The sequence below is a fragment of the Rhinolophus ferrumequinum genome, chromosome 3, assembly GCF_004115265.2.
Source record: "Rhinolophus ferrumequinum isolate MPI-CBG mRhiFer1 chromosome 3, mRhiFer1_v1.p, whole genome shotgun sequence".
NCBI classification, from domain to species: domain Eukaryota; kingdom Metazoa; phylum Chordata; class Mammalia; order Chiroptera; family Rhinolophidae; genus Rhinolophus; species Rhinolophus ferrumequinum.
This window is the reverse complement of record NC_046286.1, coordinates 71,929,185-71,952,439: the sequence shown is the minus strand read 5'-3', so window position 1 is coordinate 71,952,439 and position 23,255 is coordinate 71,929,185. Positions and strand designations below refer to the sequence as shown.

At 36.8% G+C, this 23,255-nt stretch overlaps 1 protein-coding gene across 5 annotated transcripts in view; it reads right to left on the bottom strand.

Annotated features, from left to right (window-relative positions):
• The window catches only part of PKIB (cAMP-dependent protein kinase inhibitor beta), a 98,396-nt gene that overhangs the window by 35,111 nt on the left and 40,030 nt on the right, over positions 1–23,255 (bottom strand). For 3 of the 5 annotated variants that reach the window (XM_033094661.1, XM_033094652.1, XM_033094643.1), the window contains one exon: positions 1,059–1,128. The exons of the other annotated variants lie outside the window; for them this stretch is intronic. The gene's annotated coding sequence lies outside the window, so the exon portion shown is untranslated. The remainder of the gene's footprint in view (positions 1–1,058; positions 1,129–23,255) is intronic. 5 annotated transcript variants of the gene reach the window in all.

The window sequence follows — 23,255 nt, the reverse complement described above, 5'->3', positions numbered from 1 at the left end:
GAGATCTTAGCTGATGAAGCAAATTAGAAATATTCACAATTCCTGGTTGGTTTTATTAGCTACTATACAAATGTTAATGTCATTATGATAACCACATGTTAACCAAGACAAAATAACTATTGACTGCTAAGCAACAATGTTTCAGGGATTTCCTGGAATCACAAAATCATCTAAGGTAGTCATCATTTCTAGTCAAACAGCCTTCAAATACAAATATTTATAGTTGAGAAGCCCAGCCAGAACTATGCTGTCCGAGGTTTTATACATCTAGGGAGGAATCCACAGACTCTAGACTTCAGTTATCTAACTCCGCTTTACATCGTAGGCCCTAGATTATGGTATGCTCTTCAGCTCAATATGCTGACTCTTTGCTTTAGTCCTAGAATTGCACTACCTTAGACTTGAAATGTCACTGGTTCTTCTCAATTCATCTAATAAAATGTCTGTTTGTGAAAAGATATGCTAGTCATGATCTCTTGCTAAATTGAAATAGGAAGGGTCTCCCAGATTCCCCATTACTGAGTTGGGATTTAGCACAATAACAGGCATTTCATAAATATGATGAAATGGAATGTACCTTAGTTATTATGAGACCCAGCTTTATTTAAAAAAAATCACTAAAAATGTTAATGGAAAATACAAAGTTGTCCAAAGCCATTTAGCTTTTAATAGAATATAAATTCTTCCCTTTCCTGTGTTCACATCTTACCCTTTTCCTCTTCCTTCCCATGGATGTTACAGACTTTCTAAAATATGTGGAAACACAGATATTTTCATAAAGAGGAATAAATAACGAAAATGACATCAAGAAAAAGAAATTGCCAAAAAATAAATCAAACCTTCACTGGCTAAGTATGGGAAGGTTTTCTGATTGAAGTTTGATTTCTTTGTTTTTTGTTTTTTTTTGAGGGGTGATTTTATGTGTTTTTCTGTCATTCAAATTATGCATGCCAACTGAGATTGTATAGCTTAGCTATATCCTGTGTTTTACTGAAAGAGTCATTTCTTCCACAAAATCAATATCTAATTTCCTAAACAAAGAAGAAAAGTATACTTACAAATCCCTGATTGAAATACGTTGTTATTCCTAAGACAGGTTTAAGAAGAAACTCGGATAAACTTTCTTTCCTGTAAATTAAAAAAAATATATATGTATGAAGAATCAGAAAAGGTAAAAATCTAGTTAGGTTATCAAACTTTAATCATTTTGTCTGTTTTCTTTTGTTTGTTTGTTTGTTTGTTTTTGTTTTTCATTGAGTTAAAACTAGTAAATTCCATGACATCCCTGACTTTCTTGGGAAAAGCAGAATCTCCAATTCTATAATACAATTTTATACTAAAAGTTAAAAGGGGGCCGGGCCCAGTGGCTCAGGTAGTAGGAGTGCCATGTTCCTAACGTTTTGCCTGTTCAATTCCAACATGGGCCGGGGGGCTACACTCTCTTCAGCTAAGATTGTGAACAACAGCTGGAGCTGGGCTGCTGAGAGCAGCCTGAGGTCAGCGTGGGCTACTGTGTGCTGCCAGGAGCGGCGACTGACTGCCTGCGGGGGGGTGGGGGAGCGTAAGGTTCATAATACATAACACCAGCATGTGCCAGGGAGCTGTGTCCTACACAACTAGACTGAGAAACAACGGCCTGAACTGAAAGGGGGTCGGGGGTAGTCAAAAGGGCCTTACTTCAAACAACAGATATTAGTGCCTGGGAATACCAACTACAAAATGCAGTGTATAATTACTTCATTAATGCTTTTAGGGATCAATGCCAAGTTGAGAAAGTCATCCCCTAAAAATGACTGACCATTACAGCAAACATTTGTAGGCACAGAAAAATGACTGTACAGAAATACTTGGCATGACTACACCTTTCAGAGGATGTAGAAACATACCACACTTTTGGAATATGACTATAGAGAACTTTTGCATCTTTTGCAACTTTCTTAAGTGACCTGAGGCATTGTACAAATATTCTCAGCACCCACACACTGTATGATAGGAATCTAACCATCTTGCTCCTACAAACAAATAAACTATATACATATAATTCCTGTTCACAGAACAAGCCCTGTATCTCAGGGCTTAGTACCTGACACAAGAAGGGTGAAAAATACTAGGAGTATGAATAACATCAGTATTCGCATTAGCCACTCAGAGAAATAGGGCACTTTGCAAATTCCCTCTAACACTACCCTGCCAATTATTCTTCATGGACTATTCCAACAACATCCTAAATGCTTTTCTTGTACTCATTCTTGCTTCCTACAAACCCATTCTTTACACAGATTGCAGGTGGATTATTTTGAAGTATATCTACTCATGATCATTCTATGATTAATCCTTCACAGCTTCCCCATCACCTACAGGATCAAGTCAAGCCCCTTCACAGGGTGCATGGTGCTAGTCCAGGAGTCGGCCCCAGTCTACCTCCTCTTCATTTTCACCCCGTCTGACCTGCATTAATCCTAAAGCTCTGCAGGCACAGCCAGCCAGTGGCAACCTTGTGCCTTGTTCATAGTGCCCCTGTGTCTGAGGATTTTTTTGTCCTCATTCCCCTCCCTTCCCATTGGCTAACATCTATTCATCCAGTCAGGGTTAACTTGGGCACCCCTTTCCCAGAAGCCTTTTCTACCCCTACAGGCTAGATATTCTTCCTCCTCTGGGCTCTAAAACACTCCGGTACATCTCTATTATTGAAGTTATCACACATATCATAAATTTCTGATTAGTGCCTGCCTTCTCACCCCTACCTCACATATATTTTTTTTAAGTCTTTTAATGCCATGGACTGTGACTCATTCATCTTGCACAATGTTTTGCACATGGTAGGAGAAATGCAATAAATACCTGTTTTAATGTCAAGGTGTATGAGGTGTTTTTCAGATTCTGAACTGTCTGAATGCACACATTATCATCTTGAAAGAATTTAAAATCAAAAGCAGGCATTTTTTAACTTTGTTCCTATACCCAGCTTCCCATGTGCTTTTTGCTGTTCCTCTCACTCTGTATTTAGAACTGTTTCCCTTCAATTGAATCCTATTTGTTCAGGCCGAATATAAGGAACTGAGAAGAGGAAGAGAAAAATAAATGGAAAAAAAAATGATCAGATGGGAAGTAGTAATAAAAATAAAATTTTATAAACTTCAAAGTTTATGGAATATAATGTAAATATGTACCCCTAAAAAAACAAGCTTAAGAAAATATACTTTTGTAGTCCTAATGTTTTCAAACACCAGGTCTTGTCAATGATCTAGTCAAAACTGAAAAGAGGAGTCCAGTTTAAAGTCAATTAGATAAAACTAAACAGTGTTACTTGTGCCTTTAAAATGCATATTTAAAAAAATTCGTTTAATAATTTCTGCTCAAGATGGTGAAGTAAACACTGTGCTTACCTGCTCTCATGACCACATCAAAACTACAACTAAATTACAGCACAACCATCATTAAGCACTGTCTGAAGTCTAGGTGAACTGAAGTCCTACAATTAATGACATACAGAAGAAACAACCTAGAGACCGGTAGGAGGGGCAAACTGGTAGAAAGAGCTGGTCTGATACCCACATGAGACCATTAAAAATCGGGAGGAATATCTTGGCTGTGGAGGTCCCTCTCCCCACCCCCAAGGAGTGAGGGGTCACAGCCCCACACCAGGCTCCTCAACCCAGGGTTTCAGTGCCAGGAGGAGAAGTCCTCATAACTTCTGGATGCGAAAGCTAGTGGAGATTGTGGCTGAGACAAGGGAGGCTGCAGTCCTAGTCCTCTTGAAGGGCCCACAACACATCGACTCACTCGCTGATGGACTTACTTACTCTAATCTCTAGCACCAAGGCAGCAGCTCAAAAGGACTGGGACACATGGGGAGGAACTGAGTTGTCTGGCTCGAGGGTGAGGACTGGAGGGGCACTTTTCTCCTGGACGGAGGAGCTGGTGGAAGCCATTATTTCTTTGTTGAGCCCTCCCCCTCTTGGTGGGCAGATGCAGGCAGCTGCCATATCTGAGTCTCCATCAGACTGGCTAACACCCTTTGTTTGCCCCACCCAGGTGATTCCCAGAGACCCCGCCCAACCAATTTTCAGGTACACCCAAGCAGCTTCCAGTAGATTTTCAGTACAAATGGCCTGTCTTGGCTCATGCTGCAGACTTTCCTAAAATCTTTCATAAGTTCAAAAATCCCAAACAAGCAACATATGACTTCGGCATGTCCCATACCTCTTGCTGAACAGTCCTAAGCATGGCATTAGCCACAGTCAGTCTCAGTTCGTGGCTGGACATCTTGAGGTACCTCCAAGTCCAGCATGAGTGGTGGTCATCTGGATTGCTTTGTGGCTCAAGACAGCTGGCTCCAAGAAGGGGACAGGTTGTGGCTGAACTTGGCCTGTGGTGGAGTCCCTGCCAGAAAGCCCAAGGAACCAGCACCCCTGGAGCCCAGCTTCAGACTGAGCCAGAGTATCAACCAGCCACCCCAAGGATGACACACTCAAAGGGCAGACTAGGCAGGCACCAGAGCCCTGCTAAAGCAAATACTGCTCCATTGGGTCAGCCCCAGCTCAAGAGCAACTCCACTGTAGTCATAGCCAGTCCTCACAATCAATCAGCCTGAGGGTGAATTCCTCCCATTGATGTGCAAACAGGTTCACTATAACAAGTGAGCACACACAACCCACACAAGGGACACATCTGGAGCACCCGGCTGAGGTAACCAGGGAGACTGTATCACTGGGCCCCACAGCACACCTAGTACATAAGTCTACTCTACTAAGACCAGGAGGCATAGCAGCCCTAACTAATACATAGAAACAAATACAGGGAGGCAGCCAAAATGGGGAGACAAAGAAACATCTCAAATAAAAGAACAGAACAAAGCTCTGGAAAAATAACTAAACAAAATGAAGACAAGCAATCTACCAGACACAGAGTTCCAAACACTGTTTATAAGGATGCTCAGTGATCTCAGGGAGAACTTCAAGAAAGAGACAGGAAACATAAAAACAGACAGAGAACACAGAAAAGAACCAGTCAGAAATAAAGAATACAATAACTGAAATGAAGAATACATTAGAGGGAATCAACAGTAAATTAGATGAAGCAGAGGATTGAATCAAAGATTTAGAAGATATAGTAGCAGAAGACACCCAAACAGAACAGCAAAAAGAAATAACCCTCCAAAAGTGAATATAGTTTAAGGGGCATCTGAGACAACATCAAGCATACCAATATTTGCATCATAGGGGTACCAGAAGGGGAAGAGAGAGAGCAAGGAACTAAAAACTTATTTGAAGAAATAATGATGAAAAAGTTCCCTAACCCGATGAAGGAAATAGACATACAAATCCAGGGAGCACAGAGATTCCCAAACAAGATGAACTCAAAAAGGCCCATGCCAAGACACATAATAATTAAAATGCCAAAGGTTAAAGACAAAGAAAGAATCTTAAAAGCAGCAAGAGAAAAGCAGTTACTAACAAGGGAGCTCCAATAAGGCTGTCAGCTGATTTCTCAACAGAAACTTTGTAGGCCAGAAGTGACTGGCACACAATATTCAAAGTGATGAAAAGTAAGGACCTATAACCAAGATTACGCTACCCAGCAAAGCTATCATTTAGAATTGAAAGACAGATAAAGAGCTTCCCAGACAAGAAAAAGCTAAAGGAGTTCACCACCACCAAACCAGAATTACAAGGAATTTTAGATGGACTTCTTTAAGATGAAAAAAATAAAATAAAATAAAAAATATGAATAATAAAATGATAATAACTACATATCTATCAACAATTACTTTAAATGTAAATGGATTAAATTCTCCAATCAAAAGATAAGGTGGCTGAACGGATAAGAAAACAAGACCCTTACATATACTGCTTATAAGAGGCTTACTTCAAATTGAAAGACTCGGAGACTGAAAGTAAAGGGATGCAAAAAAATACTTCATGAAAATGAAAATAAAAAAAAAAAAGAAAAAAAAAGATGGCATAGCCATACAAAAAAGACAAAATAGACTTTTAAAACAAAGGCTATAAAAAGACACAATAAAGGACCCAGTAATCCCACTTCAAGGCATTTATCCAAAGAAACCCAAAACGCTACTTTGAGGGGATGTGTGCATGTATATGTTCATTGCAGCATTATTTACAACAGCCAAGATGCGGAGGCAGCCGGGGTGACTGTCGATGGATGAATGGATAAAGAGGAGGTAGTACATATATACAATAGAATATTGCTCAGCCATGGAAGGGAATGGGTTCTTGCCATCTGTGGTGGCATGGATGGACCTGGAGGGTGTTGTGCTGAGTGGAGTATTTCAGACAGAGAAAGACAGATGCAATGTGATTTTGCTTATATGTGGAATCTAAAGAACAAAACGAACAAACAAACAAAACAGAAATGAAGCCATAGATACAGAGAATATTTTAATGGCTGCCAGATGGGAGGGAGTTTTGAGGGTGGGTGAAAAAGGATAAAGAAGTACAAATTGGTTGTTACAAAGTAATCATGGGAATGTAGGTTTTGGCATAAGGAATGTAGTCAATAATACTATAATAGCTATGTATGGTGTCAGATGGCTACTAGATTTATTGGGGTGATAGATGAGAGGAGGTTGGGGGGCAGGGTGAAAAAGATGAGGGCATTAAGAAGTGAAAATTGATGGTTTCAAAACACGCATGTAGATATAAAGTAAAGCACAGGGAATATAGTCAATAATATGGTGATAATTATGTATAATGTCAGGTGGGTACTAGAGTAGTCAGAGGAATCACTTCTTAAATTATTTAAATGTCTAACCATTATGCTGTATGCCTGAAATTAATATAAAATAATATTGAATGTCAACGGTAATTGAAAAATTTAAAAAGGGAGGAAAAAAGGTGAAGGGGAACAAGAAGTTCAAATTCCAGGTATAAAATAAATAAGTCATGGGGATGTAATGTACAGCACAGGGAATATAGTGAATAATATTGTGATAGTGTGGTACTGTGTCAGATGGTTGCGGGACTTCTGGTGATGATTTCTTTAGGTATATAAATGTTGAATAATTATGGCATATACCTGAAACTAATATAACATTGTATGTTATGTATATTTTTTAAAAATCTTTAAAAAATAAAAAAATAATAAGTCCCTTTAATTTGTATACCTCTTCCATGATTAAATTTGTGTTCTTATTTTAGGAATTTCTACCTATCTCTGTTCATTGCAATAGAATCAAAAAATAAAAAAGAAATAGAAAAAGAGTAACAGTTATTTTTCCCTCTCCACTTCTTTGAAACTTATGTTACATCCAAATATACTTATGCAATAAACTTTAAAAATAATATTACATACATATTTTTGGTTACTCACACACATCAAAACTCAGATTTACAGGGGATATACTAAACCCCAATACACAAAAGACTAAAAGATAGAGAGTCTATTCATCCTTTAAATTATCAGTTATCAAAAATTTTACTAACAAAAGAGAAGTAATTCCTATAAAGCTTTCAAAAACAGTGGCATGCCCCTAACAACAAAAAAACGTTTTGAGCACATTTCTCCTATTCATGAATATTTATTTTTATAAATTATAAGTATATTAACATGTTAATATACTTATAACTACTTATATTATCAATTATAATATAATTTATATGTTATATCATAATTATCATTAATGTTAAATACATTAACAGAAATGTAAAATAAAATAAATATAGTTAGGTGCTCTACTGTGTTCTTCCTGAACTTTAGCATAGGATGCAAAATTTGAAAGACGTTGCTACTACATGAGGTCTAATTCTCTATCCATTAGCTCTCTTGGAACTGCAATTAAATCTAGAGAAATCCTGGTGATATATATGACAGCTAAGAGATATCAAAGGCAAAAACATCAGTGGTCTCACCATAGGGTGGTGCATGCCTTGCAAGAGAAGCAGATCAAGGTGTGGATAGATCATAAAAAATCCATCCCTTTTAGAAATACATGTACATTCAGAATTATGAATTAACAGAGATCTTGAAAATTTCTAGTCCAGTGATTTTCAAACTATTTTTTTCAGCTGAAGAATTTTTTTTTTCCCAAAATAAACTCTTTAGCAGATGGTCAACACACAAGATGGATATAAGCAGAACTGCTCTGGCTAATGCAGTTTCAGGGTCTGAGGCTCTCCCCATTCTTCTCTTCTTCCTCCACTTCTCCTCCTCAAGGGGTGTAGCTCGAAAACCCATGACCATATTGTCATTTTGGAGGTGAGGGTGACGGAACAGGGGCAAGCCATGTCAAGATCATGTACTAAAGTAGCTAAAATTAGTCATCCTGGGCACTTGTCCATCTTTCCTTTTGATGCCCCCGCCTTGTTTTCATGGACTGGCTTCCTTGTATATCCCGATCTGATCTCAGTTGTAAATGAAAATAATTAAACTATGATCTGATAGGATTTAAGGTAATGTTTGCTTCTAGGTTTTGGTAAATTAATAAATACTTACTTTCTCATTTAATATACATATTTTCTAAAACTTGAAAGCTTTAATGACTCAAGCAGCCAGCCACGTCAATATGTAAATAATATGCATAAAGAAGAAAGATCCAAGGCATCTCAGACACAAAACTTCAGGAAGTTGACGAAACCTCAGAAATCAAGATAAAAATATTTTAACGCAGTGCGTTTTTTCTTTTTTTCGCAAATCAAAATGAGTGCAAAAAATCTACAATGAACACAATATCAAAATTTTAAATAAAGATTTGACCCTGTACTTGTACAACTCAGCCTCTTGCACCTCACTGTAGCGCTGAACCTGGCCCAGTAACTTCTCTGAAAGAATGAAGTGCAAATATAAAAATGATGTCAGGTTAGTTGTATTATGTAAATGTCTGCCTTTGTAATACTTAGGACTGTAGAAGGAGAAGAAAATGTAGCTTGGAGAACAAGGCCCAGTCAAGGTATATGGTGTAATGTGTAGATCTTTACACCTCAATCTGTAGACTGAGGATGAGGTTAAGTTTTTTGGAAACAAATAAGAAACTAGAGAATTAGAACAAATGAGGCAGTATGTAGTCCACGTTTACACTTGAGCTGTTTTACAATTTCAATGTGCTCCTAAATCTAGTTATAGCTGCTTCAGTAAGCATTCTTTTCCATTTTTGTTTTGTTTTTAAAGTCAAATCATAGTTCCAAAATGTACAAGAACCCGAACGTTCAAAATGTCAGGTGTACATCGTCTGACTCCTAAAAGCAAATGAACCACTTCAACAGCAAGTTTTAAAAAGCTGTTCTTACGATGCATTTAACCTCTCAAGCATTACAATGGTGAAAACAACTATCAAAAGATGAGTCATTGTGACAGTAGAGAAAATGGACATCCATGAGAATGTTCTCTAGCCACAGAACCCACAAAATCTATCTTAGGATAACAAATGATTCTATGCCTGACACATAGTAGGTACTCAGAAGATAGTTACTGGATAAGTAAATGAATTAATGAATGAATGAAAATTGAAACAAAGACTGGACACAGGTAGAAAAGGACTAGATTGTAAAGAGCTTTGAAACAGAGACAGTGGGCTACTGAGCAGGGGTTTAACAAGCAAAAAAAAAGTGGCTCTTTGAAGGGAAAAAAAAGGATGAGTTGATAGTAAACAAACAGTAAATCCAACTATAAGTCTCCGGAATTAATCTTGGCATTGGACAACAAACTCCCACCAAAGGGTGAAGACACTAAAACTGGAATAAGGATGGTGTGGCAGAAACTGCCAATTGGCTCCCAAAAGCTCTTCTCCCCTTCTCTAAAAATAGAAATTTTATCTGTATACATAGCTAAGAACCATATTACCAAGTCTCCTATGTTGCTAGATATGGCCACGCAAGTGATTTTTTTTCATTTAAACATGAGCTATAAGCAGAAGTGATGTATTCCACTTCTAGGTTATACCTTAAAGAGAGGGGAGTGTGGTCCCTCCCTCCTCTTTCTGAAAACTGGACTTAAGCGACCAATGCTGGTGAGCAGTCATTCCTTATTTCCCCAGGTGGACAAGGACCGTGCCTTGGGAATGGCAAAGCAACAAGATGGAAGGAGCCTGTATCCCTAACACGGTAAAGCCATTATACCATCTCTGGATCATCTACTTGGGCCATCCATAAGACAAAACTAAACTTATATTATGTTTAATCCACTGTTATTTTTGGACTTTGTTGCAACTGCAAAACCAATGTCTTAACTAATACAAATGAATGCAAAACAAATTTCAAAATGGAAAAATCCATGAAATGTGGTGATAGGCTACAGTGAATGAAGGAGAACAATGAGCTGAAACAATTATAAGGTTTTATGTTTAGGAAACTAGGATAACAAAAATCACTAACAAAAAAATAGATGAGAAGGTGAGCTGGTGGAGATTAGATGATGGCAGTATCAGAGGGATATGTGTGGTAAGTAGTTGGAATTATAGGCCTGGAACTTAGTCAAGAGGAGAAAATTGAAAATGAAAATTAGAGTGCATTTATAGTATTGATAATTGAAAAGATGAGAACTGATAGAATCTCAAACTAGAAGACATAAGAGTGTATTAAAAACTGAATGACAAGATGTCCTCACAGAAGGCAGGAGAAGGAAGCAGTAATCAGAAAAGGAAAAAACAAAAAGAAAACCATTTTCTTAACAAGAGAAGGGTAATGATTGAAAATATGGAATAATAGAACTAACCTTAATCCAAGATGACAAAGAAATTTAAAAGGATGTTAATGTGGTCTAAATTTCTTAAATCTGTTTAATGGTCTCATGAAAAATTAAAGCAATCATTTCTTGAAATAGAAAAGCATTCATCAGAGTTCTGAACAAGCCAGGTCTCAATCATACTTTAGTTTCAATTTAAATTTCCCGAATTCCCAGACAGCAAAGAACAAACTACAGGTAATTACATCATTTTCTCCTTTCTTCTCACAACAGAGGGAGAATGAGGTGGGAGGAATACAGGGACATGGAAGCAGAAGTGTTTTGCTCCTTTCAGAAGGCTGATGTTTATAAGTGGAAATGATAAAATGAAATAAGAGTCTCGTCCCCAGATTTATTAACTTACACTCAAAGGTACAAAGGAATCAAAGGAATCTAAATTTCACATTGAAACTTTGAAGTTAATGGAAGGCTGGCAACATGGAACCCAACTGTCACTTACAAGAAGCAAGAGTTTGGAAATCTATGTCACATGTCAGATGCGTTCCCATGATTGTAAGGTCTCCAGCATTCCAGAACATTCAGGCAACATTGTTGGACCGTGCTGTCCAACAGTTTTTGTTCCCCCCACCTGGCGTTGGCAATCCAACCAGGAGGACATATCTTAGGGAGAAGACAGACCAGAAATTTCTGTTTTTCATTCCACTGTCCACTTCAGATTGATGAAGCTCACCAGGTTAGCTTTTTTGAAGATTATTTTCTCTCTAGGTTTAGCTTGCAGAATGCTCCTTAGAGCTGCCCAAGGGACATCAGGGGAAACCTCAGGGTTCTTTACCACTACATTTTCATTGAAACCAATCATAATAATTCCCTTTGGATGAAAAATTGATATTCCCCTCCTTTCCTTTGAAGAGAAGTTTGTTAGTAATCTCCTTTTCCTCCTCGCATCATTGCATTATCCATGGTCTTTAAACTGCTCCAGGGATAGTTTTTGTCCTTGTTTCTAGTGTTACATTTGAGTTTCATCATCAACCTTTTTTTAAGTTATTAATACTGGCTTGAATTTAGAATCCCACCCTCCACCCTACCCCCGCTTTTAACATAATGACCAGACATCACTGTTCATTCCTCCAAGTAACTCAGGGTGAGAAGGTCTGCCCTAAAATGATCTCTCCTTTACAATGGTTGCAAAATACCTTAGCAAAGGTTGCTGTACACCATCAAACTAGCTTGAGGGGAAAATAAACTTTTTGAGTTTTGAGTTAGTGTAAGTATAAGGGGAGTGTCCGTGTGTCGGGGCTGGGGGCTGGAGGGACTGTGTGTCATGGTACTTAGTATTCAGCATGCAAAACTGTCATATTTCACCCCCATCTGTTCTGCCCATCTTCTTAGGTGTGGCTTGTGTGGTTCTAAAATTCCTGGCATTTAGCACAGAGTCTGAAAGCCACTCTGACCATTCCGGAAAGCCCCTTTCTCTACCCTTTTACCATATGTCATATAAAAACCACAGAACCAAAGCATCAGATGAAAATTTATTATTAACTATGTACTGCTTTTTAATGTTTGCTTGCAAAGCTTCAGTGAAGGAAGTAACTTTTACATCATTCCAACAATATTAAACTTCTTAGCCTGTATTACTTTCTTGCCTATATCATAATCTCAATCAAACACTAGGAAATCAGCTCATAAGCCTTAAATGTGTCCCACGCAACTCACAACACTTAAGTAGGTACATCTGTGGCTAAAGAGAAAACTGAGGCATCACAGCTGATAAAAGAATGTTGAGGTTAATAATAAAACAGTGTTAAAATCTTAAGTACTAGCCTCCATACTGTTATATTCATACTAGCAGATTTAGATCTGGCATTCAAACATTTAGGCTCACAAAAGAAAGCCAATGAAAACTATGTTGTACAGGAAAGAAGCAAAGAGTTGCTGAGTGCTCACGATTTTCCAGATGTCTTAAACATTCTCTCACTGCATACTTACAAAAGCCCTCAGAAGCAAATAGTAATACCATTGGATGCCTGAGGTTATTGTAAAGCCAGACCCAAGCAGTGTCAAGATTTGAACCCAGGTCTGCCTAACACAAAGTCATATTGACTCAGTAATTTCAGGGCTGCTTGACTAAGTCAACCCATAGGAGCAGCAAAGAATAAATATGTGCAAAAGTAGAGTTGAGGAACTCTACTTTAGTGGTCATTTAGGATATGCCACATTTTTTTCAAAGTGGTTTTGATAAGACATCCTACTAGCATTGTATTTTAACACCAGATGCTCCATCTCCACCTCGACAAGATCAGTAACCTGTTCAAAGGAGCCTGATCTGTTTTTTAAAAAGTACAGCAATGTCCTCCAAGGCAGTTCAGGACTAGCATTAAATGTGTTGTCATCTTGCATGTTTTCCAGAAAATGATGCGACATACTCCTAGAAACAGAGGTAGGAGGTGGGAGAGGAGTACAAAAACCAATTTTAAAAATTGTTTTTGAAATAGATATTAATACAGTGTGGTGCCTCTTTGGGTAAGGCAAGACGCTCTTAAGAAATGGACATAATGACCTCTTACAAAACAATAAGCCCTTTGCACTTTAGTTCCCTCTGCACAGATAGTCTAGGGGAGCTGTAAGGGATTTTGCAATCTTAACCTTCTTGAGTCTGGTTAAGATGCAGTGTGTCAATGGTAAGAACACTGGGCAAAGTGAGCCAGACAGTCATTAAAGTTTGGTGAGAGAAAGCTAAAGCTGGGAGAGATTCTAACACCAAAGGCAGTATAACGCTATGCACACGAGCTTTGGAGCCAGACTGGCTCTAGAACGTAACAGCTATAACTCGGGCAACTTCAGCCCAACTTTCCTTAGTCACATGTGGAAATAAAATTTCTGCCTCACAGAGTGTTATGAAGATTAAATGAGACAATATCTGAAAAGTACTTAGTATAATGCCTAACACATAGTGCTTAATAAACAATAGTCATTATTAGGATGTTCTTCATATTAAAGTTCTTTGCACTTTAGAAGATTAAATGACTAGCACGAGATCACAGGCCATTTCTTTATTGGGGGGAAGTGACTATAAACTCAGCTCCATCTAAAACCAAATTTCTTCTAAATAACCAATTACCAACATAGGACCAGAAAAGGTCTGTGAAATTTTCAAATGTACTTTAATTTTTTTTCACTAATAAAATTGACTGTGTAGCCAACTCTTTTTCCTTTTCCTGATCTCCATTTCCTGTCAAAACAAAGTCTGTATGAATGCCTATGCGTTATTTTTTGGGGCTGAAGGTGTCCCTCTTACTCGTAGATCTACTTTGTCGTGATATTCTCAGTCATTGCTATTTCTTTCTCCTGTAATCTAAACACACACACACACACACACACACACACACACACACACACACACACACAAGAAATGTATTAATCGAATCTTATTCAGAGGCATGTATATTTGCTAACTATTTAATATGTTGCAGGTTTAGATGCTTCTGTTAAATAAGATACAGATTCTTAGTTTCAGCTTTTGAATGACATTAAGAAAAAATGAGAAATAGCATTTTGAGATAAATCCATTCTTAAAGGTCTTTAGAAGAGTGACTCTTGGGCACTATCTTTAAGAACAATCTCTGTGAAATAAACTGACTGAGTTAAGATTTCATACTTAGTTCATCAATAAAGACGGCTTACATGGAAATACTCATGTCCTTATTTATCTTTACTAAGGGATGCAGCCTAGCCTTATTTCTTTTTGTCATTATTGTTGTCATCATTGTCATTTTGAGGATAAAAAAACAGGTAAATGGGTCAACTAAAAAAAAAAAAAAAAAAGCTTCACTTTTCTGATTCATGATCCATCTAGACCTAGAGAGGTATTTATACCAGGGTACTGCATTAGGCTGTACAGATTGTGCACTTCATAACTGCCATTTACACTGTGGTCCAAGGAACACACACAGCTGAATTTAAAACTGTTTCCATCAGTGAAGTCCAAATCTAGAATAAAAGAGTCTTAATAACTTTCTACAATGATGTATTTTTCCCTAGACTGTTGTTTACTAGGCACACTAAATTCTTTACATTAAATATATACTTTTTTTTATTTTTAGAGATGAATTAACTTATTTAGATATGCTTTACTTCAAGACATTGTTCTATGCAAGGCAAGATTACAAATAGGACAAAAAAGAGAAAAAATTAAACAAAAATACATTTAATGTCAAAATAATCCCGTTCCTTGAATCTGAGAATGACTACATATCTCACACTTAGGCCTGTGACATTCATTACTAGCTGAATTTACACCTCCTATAACAGCACCTTGTTTATGTCAGGATTTATTTGGCTCAGAGAAAAATGGCAGATGCAGTGGTGATTCACTAAAACTAATTCTCAGTGAAGCAGCTGCTGTGCAAAGCTGTGCGTCACACATCCATCATTTGCTGATTGTCGCAGCTAGTTCAGTCACATCATCTGCTCACTCTATTGATTTTGTGGTTGTTGATATTGGGATTGCAGTATTACTGTTGTCATATCATGCGACACTCATTGAAACAACAGCATCTTGCGGGACTTCAAAAATATGAGAAAAATCCACATAATCATAAAAATCCAACCACTCTGTGAAAGAGGTGGTAAAAAGAGCATTTGTCCTAAATGTTAAGAAACTAACTGATTTTCAGCAGAATGAATCCACCCACCTCTATGTTTCTCTTAGGAGTTGGCCTCAGTCAAGCACAATCCAGCAGCATCACAAATACCAGATTTGGTGTTATGGGTTGAATTGTGTCCCCGAAAAAATACGTTGAAGTCCTAACCCCCAGTACCTGTGAATGTGATCTTATTTGGAAATAAAGTCTTTGCATATATACCAATAATAAAGATGAGGTCATACAGGAGTAGGGCAGATCCTTAATCCAATATGACTGGTATCCTTATAAAATGAGGGAAGACAATATGAAGATAGAAGCACACAGGGAGAACGTCAAATGGAGATGGAGGCAGAAATTGGAATAATGCATCTACAAGCCAAGAAATACCTGTGGCTACCAGAAGCTGGAAGAGACAAGGAAGGCCTCTCCCCTAGAGGCTTCAGAGGGAACAGCCCTGACAACACTTTGCTTTCAGACGTTTAGCCTCCAGGCTGTGAAAGACTACATTTCTGTTGTTTTAAGCAACCCCTTTTGTGGTGCTTTGTTGGCAGCCCTTTGGTGAGGGTGAAGAAATCGCTCTCCAGGGCATGGGTATAGACTGTGTTGACCTAGGGAGCCATAATGGTTGAAGAGACTCCTTTTTCGGGGCATATTTACTCAGATTAGAGAATTTCCTCCAATTAGAGCATCCTTAAGTATATAGATGATTCCTAAGATAAGTCAAGATCAGATGAATAGATCTTTAGTAGTCACACAGCAGCCTAGCCGACTGTCCCCCCGTGTCTTTCCTTGAGGAAAGAAAAGTCTGTGAGACTGTGCCTTTTTAGGACTTTGCTTATCTCTATGTTTTACACCTTATGTGTCTCTGTCTGCTCCCCTAAAGATGGTTTGCAGCCAATGACGAGTAAGATTCCCCATGGGTGGAACAACTCAAGCCAGGCGGAACTGAGTTGGGACCCCCAATGAGCTGCCTTAGAAGATACAAAAGGGAGCCTTGCCTCCCCATCCCCCCTGCCTGGGAAAAGCCATTACTGACTCTGGCTTTCCTCTCTCACCTGATTGTGAGAGAAGTCAGGAGGACAATGAAGATCAGTTCTCTCCACTTATCTCAACGGAACTGTTACAATGAGACGTGTCCCTGAGAGGGTACATACCGTAATTAAGATATCATGGGACCTTGTGCTGCAGCTGTTGACAAAGGGTGATTGGAATAAACATTTTTCTGCTATGATGTATGAGTCTCACAGACCGTGTAAGAAACAATGTTACTTTCTTATATTTGTATGAGTGTCAATAAAATCCACCAGTCGGCCCGATTCGGGGCTCCAGTGTTTCAGAACTGTGAGACCCCTGACCTTCTGAGATTTAACTGCATTAAGTCTCTGTTTGTTTCTTTCTTAAAAACTTAACCCAAAGCTGCTCCTTCTCGCACCCTCACTGCCCGTCGCTGGACGCGACAATCTTTGATTCAAAAATACACAAAAATGGTTTGAGATGAACCATATATCCCGTAACAGCTTGTATTTCTAGTGCTTCCTGGTGCTATCTTATGACCTGCTGCTATATTAACAGACACAGGGCAAAGGAAGTCAGACCGTCGTGAAGTCTGAATCACCACATTTATTCACTCCCAGAAATCCCCACACACTCAAAAGAAGACATGTATTAGAATCACTAGAGTACCTATTTCCATGAAGTTTTTCAAGGCAAAGGAAGTGGAGAAGAAATGGTACAATCAGGATAAGGGAAACAATAGAAATAGGCGTAAGAAACTGAGCTATTACACTAAACCTCCATGATGCTTTCCTTAAGCTTTTCTCTTGGAAAGTAGCAAAACATACAAACTAGACTCAGACATCCTTGAGTCATGCTAGCTCTACCACTGACTGGCTCTGTATCTTTGGGCAAGTTATACACCCTGGTTTAAATTTTGACCCACTCATTAGTAAATGAGACTAATAATTCCACCAATTTTATAAAGAAAACATTTGGTAATTATTATCATTACTAATCTCAATGCCACTTCACTCATGGGAAGAGACATTCCTCCACACCTCTGCTTTTCGTTTTTAAACCAGAAAGAAATAAAGCCAGCTGCAAAATGGGTCAGCTTTAAAAAGAAGCCATAGTGCCATAGCTTCACTTGGACTATATGCAAGTGGATGAAAAAGAGTTAATCCCTTGCAAACATTGCTGATGAGAATTTTTCCAAAATGTTCTAATCCCTTTTTCCTGTTTGGTCAATAGAAAATACAGAACATGACAATATATTTTTAATCATTGAGTCCCCTGCCATTTTTAATGGTCATTATTCTGAATATCGAATATTATTAGGATGATCTTTCTTACAAACACTGTAAACTAATAAATATACCAAAATATCATTTTATAATGTATAAAGCAAGTTCACAGCACTGAATAGATCCCCTTATAATGTCATCTTATTCTTTTGCTTCATTTTGTTTCCTATTCCATATGTGAGATTTCAGACATCTAAAAAGCCATCTATTATGCCCTAAGTCTTTTCTTCTCAAACTAAAATAAATATCAGCAATACATAGTTTGATATTTTCAAAACCTTTTCCAAATTGCTATTCAGCAGTTAAATTTTTGAACCTGAATATAGTTATTTACTTTTAAGGCTGACAAGTTTCACATTGTTGATTTCAGTTCATCATTCGGGTCTGAGATAAATATCAACTCAACAAACACCCATTCCATCTTGTGTCATCAACAAAGTTGGAAATAAAAAGCCTTTTAATATTAAAAAAAGCGATGCCTAGAACAATGCTATGGTGACTATCACTAGAGATTTTCCTCTACCTTGAAATGGGTCCATTCAAGAAAGAAAGGTAAATTTCATAGATAGATTTTGGATCTGAAGACTTAATATGTTTAATTTAGGATGGCAATACTTTCCAAATTGATCCACAAATTCAAACACAAGCCCCATCAAAATCCCAGCTTACTTTTCTGCAGAAATTGATAAACTGATTCTAAAATCCAACAGGAATATACAAAACGTAAAATAGCCAGAACACTCTTACAAAAAATCACAAAGTTGGAGGACTCACATGTCTCAATTTCAAAAGTTACTACAAAGACTTAATATGTTTAATTTAGGATGGCAATACTTTCCAAATTGATCCACAAATTCAAACACAAGCCCCATCAAAATCCCAGCTTACTTTTCTGCAGAAATTGATAAACTGATTCTAAAATCCAACAGGAATATACAAAACGTAAAATAGCCAGAACACTCTTACAAAAAATCACAAAGTTGGAGGACTCACATGTCTCAATTTCAAAAGTTACTACAAAGTTATAATAATGAAGCCAATCCCGTATGTACCCAAATGGCCCACAACTGATGAACACATAAACAAAATGTAATGTATCTTTACAATGTAATGTTATTCGGCACTAAAAAGGAATGAAGTGCTACAACATGGATGAACCTTGAAACCATTACAGCTAAATGAAAGAAAACACATGGATGGCTCCATTTATACAAAATGTCCAAAATATGCAAATTTATAGAGACAGCTTAGGCTTATGGTTTCCTAGGGCTGGTGGGGGTGGTGGCTTGGGGTAATTGGAGAGTCACAGTCAATGGTTTTAGGGTTTCTGTTTGTGGTGATAAAAATGATCTACAGTTGATTGTGATGATGGGACATGAATATACTAGAAAACACTGAATGTATACTTTAAATGGATGACTTTGATTGTGAATTACATGTCAATAAAGATATTTTCTTTTAAGTTAAATAAATTTACTGCAAAACATCCTCAGAGGATATTAAAGTTCAGTGTGGGCATCTGGGAGGAGTTAATGTGCAATATGCCAATCAAGTTATCCGTAGAGCCATTTGTATGTAAAATATTTTGAAAAACACTTTGATTGTAGATCCCAACTTGAGACTTTCTCTTTTTCCTAAACGCAGGATGTAGATTTAGGATGCCAGGATGTTACATTTAACACATTTTGTATATGTTCTACCTTTTGTAGAACATGTTTTCTTCTAAAACAGTAAGAAATGTCTGTATATTCTTCTAAAATAGTAAGAAACATCTCTATGTGTATAAATATTCAAAATATAAATATGAATGCTTTGTATATTGGAAGGGTGAGTTTTTATATTAAACGGGTGAGTTTTTATATGAATGATAATATTGATTGCAGGAAAACGTCAATCACTGACATTTTGTCCTCTATGTATTTACATCTCAGTTCCAAATCTGTTTTATTGAAGAAGCCACACATTTCAATATGAAAACATGCTCTCGTTGGCCACTTAATAATAGACATAATCATCCTTTACACCATAAAATGACATGGAAAGGGGGTTGCCTCATTTTATTCTGATCAAGTATTTGTGCTTAATGAAACAGGAATTTTTTAGCATAAGTAACCATATGCTTATTTAATTCCAAGATATTCATGCCTTTTATGCTTTCCAGTGATTATCATTCTAAACATGCAGTCTAAGCAAGGAGGACATGAGTGGTTTAGTTTATAAGAGAACAGATCAGAACTATAGAATTCTAGAGTTGGAAGGTGCCTTAGAGAAGAATACATTTAAGTCTTTAATCTCAATTCTCTAATTTCAGAATTGAGGCCTCAATTGCTGTAGTCTCTGAATGAGTTGCCAAGATGAAGAGTAGAGGCAGAATTAGAAACCAGGTCTTCTGAGATCCTCCCCAGTGTTCTTTTCTCTACATCATATTGTCTTTCAATACATAAGGCAACATGGGCTTCTTTGCTCTTGACCATGTTGTCAAAAACAATGAATATGCATGAAAGTATGATAAACCCACCATGTTTCCTGGGGCTTTTTCTCATGCATGTCAGCGTCCTCTAGGTTCTGCTGTGTTCAGAAAACACTTGCAGATGATTCAGTGCTTGGTCTTCTCATTCATTCAGAAATTTTTTTGACATTTCTAGTTTATTTGTAAAGAAAAACTAAAGTACAGAATTAATTTTCATGCTCTTTCAGAATATTTTAATATTGTGCTACACAGGATAAATGTTTTCATTTTTTCTTTTTAATTTGTGCAGCTCTTTCTATTGACTGTCATTCTCTGTGTCTTTTTACAGAAAAGTTTCTTGGTTTTAAGTTTTTTTCTTTATTTGTATACTCTAAAGATAGCATAAGGAGAAATCTCTGAGCTAATAGATTAACAAATCTTCACTTCTGGAATTACAAATTCCTCTCCTGCCACTTCACTAAATCAATTCTAGTCACATACATGGACAACATTACCCAAAAAATGTTTCCTAAATTAGAATTTCAGATGCTAGTTAAGAATATATCTCCCTTCAAACAGTGCAATTCTTGCCATAATAATTCTTGCTTAGTGATGACAGAATAATGTTTTCCTTTACTGAGTTAAAGCTTATTCAGTGGTTAGGTAGAAAAGAAATACCAAGTACCTATAGATAAAACATGTAACAGGCAATGGTCGTGCAGGATGATTTCCTACTTAGTTTGATTTATCAATAGATTCATATTTCAAAATGTTTTTTAAAAGCATAGCTAAATTTTGCATAACCTCTGAGGGAAACAGCATGGTAAGGGCTGAATATTCCTGATGCCAATAATTTTGAAAATATGTACTAACTCTCTAGCTATAAATTTAAGAACACATTCAAGTGTATTTTATGTGTGTATATAAAACCTCATTAATTTTGTTACGTAAATTAATGGAGTAAATAAAATTCTAATGTGAGGTAGAGATCTTCAAACTCATCAATAAAAAAGTTATTGTAAAGTATTTAGAAGTATCCATTTCCATGTAAATAATATGCAAATAAAAGCATCTTTATTCATTTGAAAACTCCATCTGACTTCTATGTGGTAATATCAAGCCTTTTGTTCCTCATGAAAAAAATTGCTTTGATTAAAAATATTAAATAATTCAAGCCTACTATTTAATATTATTATAAAATGTTAGTTCCATTAGGCTATGATTCTATTGCATTCAAAACTATGTCTCCAGTATCTAGAAGAGTGCCAGGCAGATGGTAAGTAGATGCTTAATAAAATGTCAAATGAATATTAAATAAATGAAAAACTGTAATTGTTAATATAAATATCTAACATTACCAAGTGCTTCAAATTTTCTAGGAACTATGCCAAACTCTCTATTTTGTTGCTTTTCATCCTCAAATAGCCCTATTGGAGAGGAACCACTGTCATCTCCATTTTATAGATGAAACTCAGTTCAATGAGGCTAAGTAAATACAAAAGGTTGCCCATTCAGAAAGGTTGAGTATTTAACCAAGTTCTCCCTGATTGCAGAGCCTGAGCTTAAACCCTACTCTGCATAATAGTAATACTACTAATAATATTAGCAATGATATAATAATAATAATGATAGTAATAATAATAATAATAATATTGCAGAGCCATCCCTGCATGCTATATATGATTTTAAGCCTCATATATCTTAACTCATCTAATCTTAACAATCTTATAAATCAGATATTACTATCCCCAATTTACAGATGAGCACAAAGTATGCTATTATGGTTTTCCCTCAATTATTTTCAATTATTAGGCTTGTTTTTGTTATGGTCCTTTTTTGAGTAATAAACCAAAGAATAAAGGTATAATTTTGGTCTTCCCCAAATATTTGGTTCCAAGTCCTACTTTTGGTGGGACCCTGATTAACCAATAAACATATAATAAAAATAACTTCTACTGAGCAACTGAAATATGCTAGTCAACTAAAATGAATTATTATCATAGTCCTCTTAACATCCTCAAGATAGATATGATTATCTTCATTTCAATGTGGAGAAAACTGAAGCTGGGTAAGGTTGCCCAAGCCACAAGCTAGTTGGTGTCAGGGTCAAGATTCAAACTCAGGTGTTGAGTCCAATCCAAACACACTAACCAATTATTACTGGTGCTGCTCATTTTCTGGAGATAAAGATTTTCCTAGACCTTTGGCAAAGTAGAATTAACTCATTCCCGAACCTGCTTCCCAAAAGTAGCCTCTTCTCTATGTGCCTTGTCACTGTGGTATCAATGGCACATCAAAGCAATAAAGACAAAAGGGCACACATTACTGGACTTCATTTCAGTAGGACCCAGTGTAGTTCCTGGACAAGAAATCCATTGATAAGTTACCTGATTCATTTTCACTCCATCTTCTCATGGAATATAGTGCCTTATGGTTGTGAAACTGCATTTTTCATGTTTTATCATATCCAAAGTTGACCAAATCCAGTCATAGGAATATCTCATTAATTCCCACAACTTTTCTCAGATAACAATACATTTTGTTTATTTTATGATGACTTGTATAAGAAAAGGCATAATTACAATGAATGCTGAAAACTTATTTCCCTATTGAAGAGACCCATGTTTCCTCCAGGTACCTTGTTTTCAGTGACCTCTGTTTCAGATTGAAGGTTAGAAGATACAGCGGCCAGGAATGGTCCTGAGTCAGCTCTGCTCTTGCCAAAAACATGAGGCTCTCCCCTGGCCTTAATTTATAAAGAGTTCTACACATAGAGAGTCCCTACTACTAAGGAAAAGTAAAGCATGAACTCAACCTTGTTAACTTCCATTGTGACGTGTATATTACATCATGAAAGCAATAATTGCAAGCTTGAAAAAAAGGCAAAATGAATGGAGACAATTAGTGAAAAGTTAAGTCAGGCAATCGGATTTATTGCACCTCAAGGGATAATATTTAAGTTATAATCTTAAAGCTCTCAAAACCTAAGCCAACATATTTCCTACTCCGTTTTAGAGTAATATATAGCCAAAATTTATACGTGCGCGCGCGCGTGCACACACACACACACACACAGTGTCAAAAAATGTACATAAGAAAGGAAAAAAACAATTATAATTGTAATACAATGAATAATGCCAGCATTCATTTGATTAACACCATCTTTTGAGTGAACGTCATACTACGTATTGCTATCCTAGTTCAATTCAACTTCGAAAAGTAATA